Raw genomic sequence first — 14,063 nt, 5'->3', positions numbered from 1 at the left:
CATTCGTTATACTTTTGCGTGACGTATTTTGGAATTCAAAGAGAGGTGAGAAACTGTGAAAGTTGTCCTCGTGTGACTTTCCCCCTCAGGGCCCATCATGTGGAGGCAGCGTTATTGGAACGAACAGACACAGAAGCGTTGTGGTCAGTTCGTCTATCTGACCTCTTTTGCTTCACTAGCCTCTCTAACCTGATTGCCCAGCGGTCTGTGCTGCCCCTCGTTTTACCGACAAGGTGGTCAGACGGAGACGAGAATGTTAAATACTAAAAAAGTCCAGTGACTAGAAAGGCAGAGAAGCAATGATGGAAGCTGTAGCTAGTGTTATTAAGGCAATTATTAGGAATGTGGGATTACTGCAGAGAGGTCTAAATTAAAGCCAGAGTTGGTCATCTTCTTCAATAAAAAATGTTGTTATATTTGTTGAAATTCTCACAACAACCCAACAGCAATCAATAAATCAAACAAAATAAAAAAATAACTGGTATGTGAGTGGGTTTGGAGGGAGGCCAGAAGGGATGAGCTGTGAGGGTTCCTCTTCTCACTAGATGTAGTGACTTTTGAAGCCAGTGCTGCCGGTACTTTCATTGGACAAGAGTCGGCAACACTGGGCTGGGTTTTTCGGTTGGATAATTTATCAAATCTACCATACTCTTGCTAGTTTCTTAAGATTACCAAGCCTAGCTTTAAAGGTTAGATGGGAAAGATGGAAAACGGGAAAACATATTAAAGTTTCTCGATCTGCTATCTGATTGCATAAGTTATGATTAATAGCTCATTATTTCATTCCACAGTACAGTGGAAAGCTCAGATACTACAGTGAAGATACAAGTGTTTTTCTTCGCTTTTTTTAAATGCCTTTCTTTTAACCTTGGACTGTAGAGAATGATATGAAACATGAAAGCGAGAGGGGGACATGAGACACATATTGTGTAGAAATAGAAAATCTTGGGACCTATTGTTGCACCAAACAAGACAGGTCGCTGGCTGCTAGCTGTCTGCTCGGCTGCGTCACACGGGCCCGCCTCGATCCACCGCCAACAATCCACCTCTTTGCCCATTTTTGGATTAGCCGGTTGATTAGCACAGAGACTACGTCCATATTTTATACAGTCTATGTGTACACGATGCAAGCTGACCCGGAAGTGTGAGGGAATCCCTCAGGAAGATCTGTACTGTAGGTATTCACTGGGGAAAAGGTTGTGAACTGTGGTGCCCTGATCATACATCATACTGATGGGAATAGAAGGATGGACGGACAGACAGATGGCAAGAAGTCAGAAGAAATGAATGGATGATGAAAACTTGCACTCTAAGCTGCAAACATTTCGATAAATGTCTCAAAAATGATTCAATCTTTCATGAAAGAAAATGTATTTCATGAGCCTGAAGCTCAAACAATATTATCAACTACCAATATTTAAACTTTCCTCTTTATTAGCTTGTAGGAGGAGTACTTTGTCTTTCTTCCTCTGGTGAGCAGTTGGGGGTTTTTTTTGCCAGAAAAGCTTTTTAATGCCAAAAGCTTGAGGCAAAGAGAACTGGCTGAAATGAACCCATTCACACAGGTTTGCACAAAGTTCTTAGAAATCTGGGTTCTGTCTAGACAAATAATTTAGATTTTGTTTTATTTAAACAGCGCTTCAGTGCTGCTGAGTAGCTAATTTACTGTTTTAGTGCATGAGCCAGGCAGTGCACTGCTACCATACAAATCTTTCAACTGGAAAGCCATTGGGCAACTTATTCAAGACACTTCCCCGGAGCAGGTGCACGACACATGAGTGTAAGATCCGGGCCAACACAGCCACAGCCTCGCTGCGGTGAAATGTGTTGCAGCCTCACCAGTGGTCAGAGACCTTGGCGTGGACTACAGTCTTGTCCTCGGGGTGGATATGGCGAGAAAGTGGCACAACATCAAAAACAAAAAAGGCAAATCTGTCTCTGTCCTTCACGGCTGCCAGGGATTAAAAGGTTGTCCTTTCAACACTCAGCCTTCGCGAGGACTAACACAGTGGCGCGGCGACTGTTCCCATTCCTCAACGCCAAGGCTGCTGGGACGGGTCTATACCACCCCTGCTTTTTGACCTGGTATCCCCTGAAAGAATGAGTTTCCTCCTGAGTGCACCACAATGCTCCGGGAAGCAAGGGCCAGGGCGCGCGCCTGCTGTGATGTTAATTTAATGACAAGCCGCTGTTCAGATGGCAGGTCCACACAGCTGAATAAAGGGATTGTTGTGTTTATGCTCCATTTTGTCGGTAAGGGGCCCCTCCGCTTGTCTTACTGCTCTCTTCTGGGCACCAAACAGTGGAGCCTCTGTGAGTACAGTGGAGCACAACGCCGCTTCCTAAAGACAAAAACACAAAAGTTCCCCTCCTCGTCTCCACTTGGTGTCCCAGTTCAGCTCCTCTCAGGACATGAGTGGGTTTCGGAGTTTGGGACGCTGCCGATAAAAGACCCATTGAGTTTCCTGCAAAATACGACTTTAGGCTAATTAGTGCATTCCAGTTTTAAACAACCCGGGTCTTATTTTCTTAGTTTTTGGGCCTTTACTCCTAATAACATTAGTATGCACAAAGTTAATTGCAGAGATGTGGGAACGCGGCAACGTTAAAAAGAGGTCAGCTGGAGCAAGAAACGGGAGCCTCATGAGAGTTTTTGTACATTTTCGAAACTTGTGGGTTACCATCTAGACACGACGGAGAAAGAGAACATCTTTCTCTTGTTTAAAAGGACACACTGAAAGGGCACGAGTTGTAACTAATGGCTTTATTAAAAGGTGTTAAATGCGAGAATGGGAGCATTTCTAATCTAGAGAACCCATTTTCATTCACATATCTTGAGGTCAGAGGTCACGGGAACCCTTTGAAAATGGCCATGCCAGTTGTTCCTCGCTAAAATTTAGCTTAAGTTTGCAGCATTATTTAACCTCCTTCGCATCTTTAAAACTGAGCACGCTACAACCTAAAAATCGCAAGTTGAATTAACGCATTAAAGAAATTAATGGCATTAAATGAGCTTTTAAACAGTAGCCTAATAAGACCATAAATCACAACTTACAATCCGTTTATAAGAATCTTATTAGAAAGTGGCACTAGATCAGGAAACCAGCTTTGGCCTGTCATGACGCTGCTAAAGTTATACAGTAGAGGCCTAAACGATGCTGATGAGTGCTCTTGTATGTGTAACCCTGGCAGATGGTGCTGACTAACCCTCCACTCTGGTGTAGAAGGTGTGACATGCAGCACGTTAACATACATGTATTGGATGTGAACACCAAGGGAGGAAGGAAAAGGTCAAGTTCAGCCAAGTATCTGCATGTGTGTGTGTGTTTGGAGGGTAAATTACCCAGCATGCTTTGTTCCTCTGATGACCCCAAGGACTTTCATCTTGTGATATATTTAGTCACACTTAGGTCTCAATAAGTGCTTTTCTCAGGAGGGTACGCACACATATTCAGAGCACTCTGACCTCGAAGAAGAAGAAGAAGAAGAAGAAGAAGAAGAAGAAGAAGAAGAAGAAGAAGAAGAGTCCGATTTCCTGGCTTCCTTCCAGGTTTCTATTTGTTTCAGCAGGGAATGGTGATTTTTTTATACATTTCATTGCCTTTACTTTTTGTCATTTTCTACTTATTTTGCATGCTGAATGTGCATTCAGGGACAATCTATATTTCAGGGATGCAACCAAACTAACCTTTTTTTTTTTAAGTCAAGACACATTCAAGTTCATATCATCTTTCACAGTCACTGTTTGCTTATTGTTTGACTTCTATATAGCTATTCAATGCTTTAACTTGTAGACAAATCACGGATTTTGGAGCTTATTTTTTTTATTTTCCCACACAGAAATTCCCTGTCCATCCCGGGATTCAAACTGCCAACCTTCATGTTACAAGCCTGCATTTTTTAAGGCTCGATTCACCCACAATTTCTTTTTTAATGTCATTCCTAGAGATATCTAACCATGCAGTCAGTTCTGGTTTTATGTGCTCAGGTTTTTGTCTATAATATTTCTGCAGCCACAACAATACAATGAAGGCAGACACAATTTCATGTGTGGTGCTAAAAGCGTTGAAAAATTACATTTGAAAAACTCATTCAAAAAAGCAAAACTATTAGATACCACTAAAGGTAAGTAAATTAAATGCTTAAGTGATCAAGTATGTAGGATGAGAATTTATCTTTAAAAGGCATCATTTTTAGCAATGTACAACTGAATATATAATTGCCATTTATACAAACAGTGAGAACAAATGAGATCATGATCAACACAAGTGGTTTTTGGTGTCAACAGGTGTAGAGGCCAACAGAGGTTGAACCCTTCGCAGTGATGCTGTTGTTTGTTAACGGTTGTTATATAAAAAACACATGTGATTTTGATCTACATGTGAGTTATTTGGGCAGAGCCACAGTAAAACAGCTTTGTTAATAAATCTAAATATGAGTCATTAGTTGTGATTCAAAACACATGTCCCAATTGGTCATTTTTATGAGATAATAATTTCATCATGTGAGAAGAAAACAAAGTTGACAGTAATTAAATCATCATCATATCTGAGTCATACTGATCATCAACAATAAAGCTGAAATAGTGTCCATTAGTCCACTGCTGTCCACTGTGATCATATAAACACCAGTAGATAACAGGGTCACACTTTCTAATGGACTCAAATGGCAAATGGACTTGCGCTTTGTAGTCTTCTGACCACTCAAAGCACTTTACACTACATGCAAACATTGATGAGAGCAACTCCCAGACCGGACAACGCCATGGTAGCTACCTGTCAATCACAAGGTAGCCACGCAATAAAGCATCCCCTGCCTTATGGTCTATTTGACTCTAAATAGAAGACTTGCGATTGAGACCATAAACTCATGTTTACAATGTTTACTGAGGTAATAAATCAAGTGAGAAGTAGGCTCATTTTCTCATAGACTTCTATACAACTAGACTTCTTTTTGCAACCAGAGGAGTCGCCCCCTGCTGGCTGTTAGAAAGAATGCAAGTTTAAGGCACTTCCGCCAAAACCAAGCTGGCGACGGCCAAAATGCCGAACTCGAGGCTTCAAAACGATAGCCCACAAACCAATGGGTGACGCCACGTGGACTATGTCCACATCTTATATACAGTCTATGGAACCGACTGACAGACATCATCATTATCGTCTCTTGAGTCACATCGCTAACACAGCTACAAACCTCTGGAAAATGCAGGTGCATTAGTGTTTTCTATTTTCCGAACACTGCAGCCTGTAGCTTTATAAAGACATAAGAACACAAGATATCCATCGAGAGCACGGCGGACTAGGATAAGAATTGTCTTGTGTTCGACACCTCTGTGCGTAAAATGGCCATTAAAAGGTTAAAATAGTTAGGGGAGGTTTTTTTCTGGCCTGCTGAAGTTGGTGGAACTGAGCATGTAAACTCGACTGTTCAGCACAGGAGCTTGCAGCGGTTATGTAAGAGTGCCAGACTTCACTAATCCTTTTATAGGTGGAGAGGAGCCTGCAGGGTTTCTCATCATCAAGACAAATCAGCCTGTAAACGCAGAGACATCTCAGCTGGGCTGTGCATCCAGCACCATACAGACAACAGATCCCCTCATATAGATGAAATCTGCCTCAGGATGCAGTGGGTATAGAAATCACCCATGAAGTCGCGAGATAGATGAGTTGTGAGAAGAAAAAAAAGGACGAGTGCTTTGTGTTATTTATAGCTGCTCCAATTCATGCTTCTTATTCTTCTAATCCGCCAGTCTTCAAACCTTATTCCAAAAATACTTCATAGTTTTGGATAATCTGCCCTTATTTAGCAGCGCTAGTGATGTCTTGTGCACACAGAGTGAAAACCTGACATCATCCAAATGCCGCCTTGTCATGGTTGCCAAGATTGTCTATGAGAAGTACAGGACAAGTATTCAGATGTAAAAGAGTGAAAGCGCCTGTTGAGTTTACAGCAAACACTGTAAAAAAACCCCCTAAAAAACCTTCCTCCCGACATGCAAGAATAAAGAGCAGAAATCTACGTGGTCACTCTCAGTGAGTTAATTGCTCTGCATTGTGAGTGCCAAGGCCTCCAAGCTCGAGGGACAATACCAGCTCTGTAGTTGTGACAATAGCTCTGCTCTCCGAGTCAGAAGTTGCGGAAGTGCCCGACATTAGGGAGCTGAAAGCTGTTGAAAGTTCAGGAGTGTGCACTCCAAGGAAGAAATCATGCAGAAGAGCTTTGAGAAAAAAAAAAAAAAAACTCCCCCTCAGCCGGTGCTGCCTTTGAGGAACTCATTGTTAGCGCTGCCAGTGGGAGGCATGGAGGGCTCTGCTGGCATGTGTCGGCCTCACTCCTCGTCAGGGCCTCAGCACCATGACGGCCAAGTGGGTAAAGGGTGTGTGTGTGTGTGTCTTTGAGTGTTTTGTTAAGGGGCTGAAAGCTGCAGGTACTGTGAGGGAGGTGAAGTTTGGGTTTGGGGACATGTTCAGTCTCACTTCTCTCTGCTCTCGCCGTACAGTATTTGGGACCACCCATAGAGGCCTGACTGGCGCCGGGCCAGTTTCCCAGTGGACTTCACCCCCCCCCCCCCCCCCCCCCCCCCCCCCCCCCCCCCCCGCCACCCCACCATCAGATCTGAATCTCACACAAAGCTGCCAAGAGATGTCTGCCCCGTCTCTCTCAACCGCCAAGTCTCATTTCTCAAGTCACTAATAACCTGTGAGAAATCATATTTGAAAATATTATTAAGGCTGTCCTTGACCAAAGAAATTCTTGGTCGACTAACATTCATTTGATTTTGTCGACTAATCAATTTGGTTGATTTAATCGACAGAGTTTCTCCACAAAGAATCACACAAAAGCACCACTTTAAATCTTGTTTTACCAAAGATGTGCTCATAAATTTTCTTGGAACTAAGTCATTCACCATGAAAAAAGTATTCAAAAACGACTAAAGAAATCTTAGTCGACTAAGACTAAAATGACCGATTAGTCGACTAATTGACGAAGAGGGGGCAGCCCTAGAAAATATTTCTTATAGTTTAAAAATAAGGAGTAAGAGAGGGGCGCTCGTTTTCCACCTACCAAACGTTTTGATCATATTAAAGTATAGATAGTTTGATTGACTCTCTTTTCAGAGCCTTTGGTGGTTCTACATTTAGATCCCACAGTGTTACCCAAAACGGACTTTTGCCAATTTCTGAATAAGTGAAATGTGTATTTATTTGCATTATTGGGTCATGGAGAAAAAGAAAATTCAAATGTGAAACTACTGAAACTACTTTAACTCATGTTAAAGTCTCGTGGCTATAGGGAGATAGGAGTTCACTGATAAGCCATCACAGTTGTAGAAAAACGTTTCAAAAGTCAGCATTGAAATCTAAGCAAAAAATGTCAAGTATCATTTTAACAAAAAAATGATGAATGATGTCAATTCAATAATTTATTGATTTCCAAGCAAACGTGCCAAACAATCACTGGTTTCTGCTTTTTAAATGTGTTGATCTGTTGGGTTTTCTCTGTTTAATTTAATTCAAATGAATATTTTTGGAATTTGGACGGTTGGTTGTACAACAAAAGCTATCATCTTGGTAATGTTTAACGGAAGTTTTCACATTTTATAGACGAAACAATAGAATAAATAAATACATATGAACTCATTAATGAAAATAGAAATTAGTATCAATGCTGATGACAATGGCCAACTACTGTCTGGAGTTTACTGCTTCTGCTGTGTCAAAAACTGTCACTGATCCAATAATCATGGAGGGAAGAAGCCGGAGATATACTTTACATATACACACATAATTTATCAATTAAGATTATAAAGCTGTGATTAAATGACATCATTACGTGTCTTCCATTCATCTCTAAGGAAGCTTAACATTCACCCATGTAAAAAACAATACTGTATGTGTACAATGCAAGGAGCTCTTTATGTTGATGGACAGTTCGAGGACGCCCTCTGCAGGATCTGAAGGGAACACATCATTTGATCATTTGATGGGAGGTGTTCATGCATGTTCAAAATCCTGTCTCTTTACATTCGCAGATTGGAAGTTAAATCAATGTTTCCGCAGCGTTCACTAAGTTAGATTTAAGACCTTTTTAAAACCACATAGAATGCAATTTAATGACATCACTGTCATACAGAAAGTATATGGAAATATGGAAAATCAGGAGGTACAGCATGGCCTAGCATTATTCGTTATTAAATCACATATTTTCAGTACTTCCCAGCAGTATACATAGCAATTATTTTAATAATTAATAATAAGAATTCCTAATGATATAATTAACCCAATTAATGTGACCTGGATCTGGAAGTGGCAGAAAATGGATGGATGAATTTTCCAATTAGAAATGATTCGCTAATTTTAGTTCTGGCTTAACTCACACTTAATATGAAACGTAGCTACTGCAGCTCAACGCGGTCTCACGGGATATTAAGACCACGACACGACATTCCAAGTGTCATGAGGATGCATTTTAGCGTCAGATCTTTTTTTTCAGACTTTTTTGTCTGACGTTTTTCAGATCTTTTGTTTCGAACATTTTTCAGACTTTTTTTGTCCGACATTTTTCAGATCTATTTTTTTCAGATCTTTTTTTAAGACTTTTTTAACGGCCATTTTTTCAGATTTTTTTTTTTTACTTTTTTGTCGGACATTTTTCAGATTTTTTTTTTCAGAATTTTTTTCTGACATTTTTTTCAGATATTTTTTTTCAGACTTTTTTTGTCCAACATTTTTCAGATATTTTTTTTCAGACATTTTTCAGACATTTTTTTTCAGGCATTTTTCAGATCTTTTTTTCGGACATTTTTTTCAAACATTTTTCAGATATTTTCTTTCAGACTTTTTTTTCAGACATTTTTCAGATATTTTTTTTTCAGACTTTTTTTCAGACATTTTTCAGATATTTTTTTTCAGACTTTATTTGTCCGACATTTTTCAGATATTTTTTTTCAGACTTTTTTCTCAGACTTTTTTTCAGACTTTTTTTCTCCAACATTTTTCAGATATTTTTTTCAGACTTTTTTTTTCAAACTTTTTTCAGATATTTTTTTCAGACTTTTTTTCTCCAACATTTTTCAGATCTTTTTTTTCAGATCTTTTTTTCAGACTTTTTTTCTCCAACATTTTTCAGATCTTTTTTTAAGATTTTTTTTTCAAACTTTTTTCAGATCTTTTTCTCAGACATTTTTTCTGACAATTTTTTCAGATATTTTTTTTCAGACTTTTTTTGTCCAACATTTTTCAGATCTTTTTTTTCAGACATTTTTCAGACATTTTTCAGGCATTTTTCAGATATTTTTTTCGGACATTTTTTTCCAAACATTTTTCAGATATTTTTTTTCAGACTTTATTTGTCCGACATTTTTCAGATATTTTTTTTTAGACTTTTTTTTCAGACATTTTTCAGATATTCTTTTTTAGACATTTTTCAGATATTTTTTTTCTGACATTTTTTTCAGACATTTTTCAGATTTTTTTTTTCAAACTTTTTTCAGATCTTTTTCTCAGACTTTTTTTCTGACATTTTTTTCAGATATTTTTTTTTCAGACTTTTTTTGTCCAACATTTTTTTCAGATATTTTTTTTCAGACTTTTTTTGTCCAACATTTTTCAGATATTTTTTTTAAGATTTTTTTTTCAGACTTTTTTTCTCCAACATTTTTCAGATCTTATTTTCAGATCTTTTTTTCAGACTTTTTTTCTCCAACATTTTTCAGATCTTTTTTTAAGATTTTTTTTTCAAACTTTTTTCAGATCTTTTTGTCAGACATTTTTTCTGACAATTTTTTCAGATATTTTTTTCAGACTTTTTTTGTCCAACATTTTTCAGATCTTTTTTTTCAGACATTTTTCAGACATTTTTTTTCAGGCATTTTTCAGATATTTTTTTCGGACATTTTTTTCAAACATTTTTCAGATATTTTTTTTCAGACTTTATTTGTCCGACATTTTTCAGATATTTTTTTTAGACTTTTTTTTCAGACATTTTTCAGATATTCTTTTTTAGACATTTTTCAGATATTTTTTTTCTGACATTTTTTTCAGATTTTTTTTTTCAAACTTTTTTCAGATCTTTTTCTCAGACTTTTTTTCTGACATTTTTTTCAGATATTTTTTTTTCAGATTTTTTTTGTCCAATATTTTTTTCAGATATTTTTTTTCAGACTTTTTTTGTCCAACATTTTTCAGATTTTTTTTTCAGATTTTTTTTTTCAAACTTTTTTCATATATTTTTTTCAGACTTTTTTTCTGACATTTTTTTCAGACATTTTTTTTCAGACTTTTTTTTCAGGCATTTTTCAGATATTTTTTTCAGACATTTTTTTAAACATTTTTCATATATTTTTTTTCAGACTTTATTTGTCCAACATTTTTCAGATATTTTTTTTCAGACTTTTTTTTCAGACATTTTTCAGACATTTTTCAGATATTTTTTTTCAGACTTTTTTTCAGACATTTTTCAGATATTTTTTTTCAGACTTTATTTGTCCGACATTTTTCAGATATTCTTTTTCAGACATTTTTCAGATATTTTTTTTCGGACATTTTTTTCAGACATTCTTCAGATATTTTTTTTCAGACTTTTTTTCTCCAACATTTTTCATATATTTTTTTTCAGACTTTTCTTTTCAAACTTTTTTCAGATATTTTTTTTCAGACTTTTTTCAGATATTTTTTTTCAGACTTTTTTTTCAGACTTTTTTTCTCCAACATTTTTCAGATATTTTTTTTCAGACTTTTTTTTCAGATATTTTTTTTAAGATTTTTTTTTTCAAACTTTTTTCAGATTTTTTTTTCAGACTTTTTTTCTGACATTTTTTTCAGACATTTTTTTTCAGACATTTTTCAGATTTTTTTTTTCTGACATTTTTTTCAGATTTTTTTTTTCAGACTTTTTTTGTCCAACATTTTTCAGATCTTTTTTTTAAGATTTTTTTTTTCAAACTTTTTTCAGATCTTTTTTTCAGACTTTTTTTCTGACATTTTTTTCAGACATTTTTTTTCACTTTTTTTTCAGACATTTTTCAGATATTTTTTTTCACACTTTTTTTTCAGACATTTTTCAGACATTTTTCAGATCTTTTTTTTCAGACTTTTTTTCAGACATTTTTCAGATATTTTTTTTCAGACTTTATTTGTCCAACATTTTTCACATTTTCTTTTTCGGACATTTTTTTCAAACATTTTTCAGACATTTTTTTTTAGACTTTTTTTTCAGACATTTTTCAGATATTCTTTTTCAGACATTTTTCAGATATTTTTTTTCAGACTTTTTTTCAGACTTTTTTTCTCCAACATTTTTCAGATATTTTTTTTCAGACTTTTTTTTGGGACATTTTTCAGATATTTTTTTTCAGAATATTTTTTGGGACATTTTCCAGATATTTTTTTTCAGACTTTTTTTGTCCATTACTTTTCAGATATTTTTTTTCAGACTTTTTTTGTCCATTACTTTTCAGATATTTTTTTTCAGACTTTTTTTGTCCAACATTTTTCACATTTTCTTTTTCTGACATTTTTTTCAGACATTTTTCAGATATTTTTTTTCAGACTTTTTTTGTCCAACATTTTTCACATTTTTTTTTCAGACTTTATTTTAGATATTTTTTTTCAGATATTTTTTCTCAGACATTTTTCACATTTTTTTTTCAGACATTTCTTTTGTCCATTATTTTTCAGACTTTTTTTGTCCAACATTTTTCACATTTTTTTTTCTGACTTTTTTTTCAGACTTTTTTTCTCCAACATTTTTCAGATATTTCTTTTCAGACTTTTTTTTTCAAACTTTTTTCAGATCTTTTTTTCAGACTTTTTTTTTCAGATATTGTTTTTCAGACATTTTTCAGATTTTTTTTTCAGATTTTTTTTGTCCAACATTTTTCAGATATTTTTTTTCAGACATTTTTCAGCTATTTTTTTCAAACATTTTTCAGATATTTCTTTTCAGACTTTTTTTCTCCAACATTTTTCAGATATTTTTTTTCAGACTTTTTTTTTCAAACTTTTTTCAGATATTTTTTTCAGACTTTTTTTCTCCAACATTTTTCAGATATTTTTTTTCAGACTTTTTTTTTCAAACTTTTTTCAGATATTTTTTTTCAGACTTTTTTTTCAGACATTTTTCAGATATTCTTTTTCAGACATTTTTCAGATATTTTTTTTCTGACATTTTTCAGATATTTTTTTTCAGACTTTTTTTTCAGAATTTTTTTCTCCAACATTTTTCAGATATTTTTTTTCAGACTTTTTTTCTCCAACATTTTTCAGATATTTTTTTCAGACTTTTTTTCTCCAACATTTTTCAGATATTTTTTTTCAGACTTTTTTTTTCAAACTTTTTTCAGACTTTTTTTCTCCAACATTTTTCAGATATTTTTTTTCAGACTTTTTTCAGATATTTTTTTTCAGACTTTTTTTTCAGACTTTTTTTCTCCAACATTTTTCAGATATTTTTTTTCAGACTTTTTTTTTCAAACTTTTTTCAGACTTTTTTTCTCCAACATTTTTCAGATATTTTTTTTCAGACTTTTTTCAGACTTTTTTTTCAGACTTTTTTTCTCCAACATTTTTCAGACTTTTTTTTCAAACTTTTTTCAGATCTGTTTTTCAGACTTTTTTTCTGACATTTTTTTCAGATATTTTTTTTCAGACATTTTTCAGATTTCTTTTCCAGACTTTTTTTGTCCAACATTTTTCAGATTTTTTTTTTCAGACATTTTTCAGATATTGTTTTTTGAACATTTTTCAGACTTTTTTCAGACTTTCTTTGTCCAACATTTTTCAGATATTTTTTTTCGGACATTTGTCAGTTCTTTTTTTTTTAGAATTTTTTTCCAGACATTTTTCAGATATTTTTTTCAGACTTGTTTTACGGCCATTTTTCCGACTTATTTTTTTGACTTTTTTGTCCGACATTTTTCAGATCTTTTTTTAAGACTTTGTTTACGGCCATTTTTCAGATTTTCTTTTTTGACTTTTTTATCCGACATTTTTCAGATCTTTTGTTTCGGACATTTTTCAGTCTTTTTTTCAGATCTTTTTTTGTCTTACATTTTTCAGACTTTTTTTCAGATCTTTTTTTTCAGACTTTTTTGTCTTACATTTTTCAGACTTTTTTTCAGATCTTTTTTTTCAGACTTTTTTGTCCGACATTTTTTTAGATGTTTTTTCAGACTTTTTTGTCCGACATCTGCTTTTTATACCACATCACATAACTATTACCGTAGTATTTATATGCGGATGCATTTACATTGCAGTCAGTACAGGATACATGGCATGCAAAAGACACGCGGAAATCAAGAAAGGCGTACTTATTGCACGCTAACCGCCTTGCGCATTATCCTGGCATTTCTACGCCTTTTACTGTTAACGGGCTGTGCAGCTAGACATAGTGACATTGTTAGCTACAAATACAGTCAAAACAATCCAATTTATAGTTTATATACAGAGAAATTAAATGTCTTTCTTACCTTTCGCTTGATCCTGTTTGTTTGTTATTGTGTCCAAGTCTTGGTATAAAATCTGAATATCTTTGTACTCTGGCTCAAACATGGGCGGCCATTAAATTCAGACTTCTTCCTCATTGTCAAAATCATCTAAATATTCAGCCATGGCATTGAACATCTTTTAGCTAACACTAAGCGACACTTTCTGTCCTCCAACACAACAAACTCTGCCTGGCTGGCACTCGCGTTTCCGTTTCCACCACAGTTTGTTAATTCCACTATTCAACCGTTGTCTTCCGGTACCACGCCACCTCGCGAGATTTCAGAACGAGATTTCTCCTTGAGCCAGTTATTCTGTCTAGACCAGGGGGCAGCAACCTGCGGCTCTTTAGCCCCTCTCCAGTGGCTCCCTGTGGATTTTTTTTAAAAAATAGTGGAAATGAATAACTGTTTTTTGTTTATATTTTCATTTTTATTTATCATTGTTGTAGGTCTATGGTACGACGGAGTATTAGGGCCACATTGAGGAAAAAAGTTGTAGTATTGTGAGAATAAAGTCATAATATTATAAAGTAGTAATTTTACGTGTCATTTTCTTTTTTTCTCGTGAAGTTCTGAC

At 34.9% G+C, this 14,063-nt stretch overlaps 1 long non-coding RNA gene across 1 annotated transcript in view; it reads right to left on the bottom strand.

Annotated features, from left to right (window-relative positions):
* Positions 1-13,923, bottom strand: part of LOC119487707 — a 31,638-nt gene extending 17,715 nt beyond the window's left edge. Inside the window, exon 1 of the long non-coding RNA XR_005206766.1 lies at positions 13,469-13,923. This is a non-coding gene — a long non-coding RNA (uncharacterized LOC119487707). The remainder of the gene's footprint in view (positions 1-13,468) is intronic.
* Positions 13,924-14,063: the final 140 nt, after the last annotated feature.

The sequence above is a fragment of the Sebastes umbrosus genome, chromosome 4, assembly GCF_015220745.1.
Source record: "Sebastes umbrosus isolate fSebUmb1 chromosome 4, fSebUmb1.pri, whole genome shotgun sequence".
Lineage (NCBI taxonomy): Eukaryota > Metazoa > Chordata > Actinopteri > Perciformes > Sebastidae > Sebastes > Sebastes umbrosus.
This window is presented reverse-complemented; position numbering and strand designations above follow the sequence as displayed.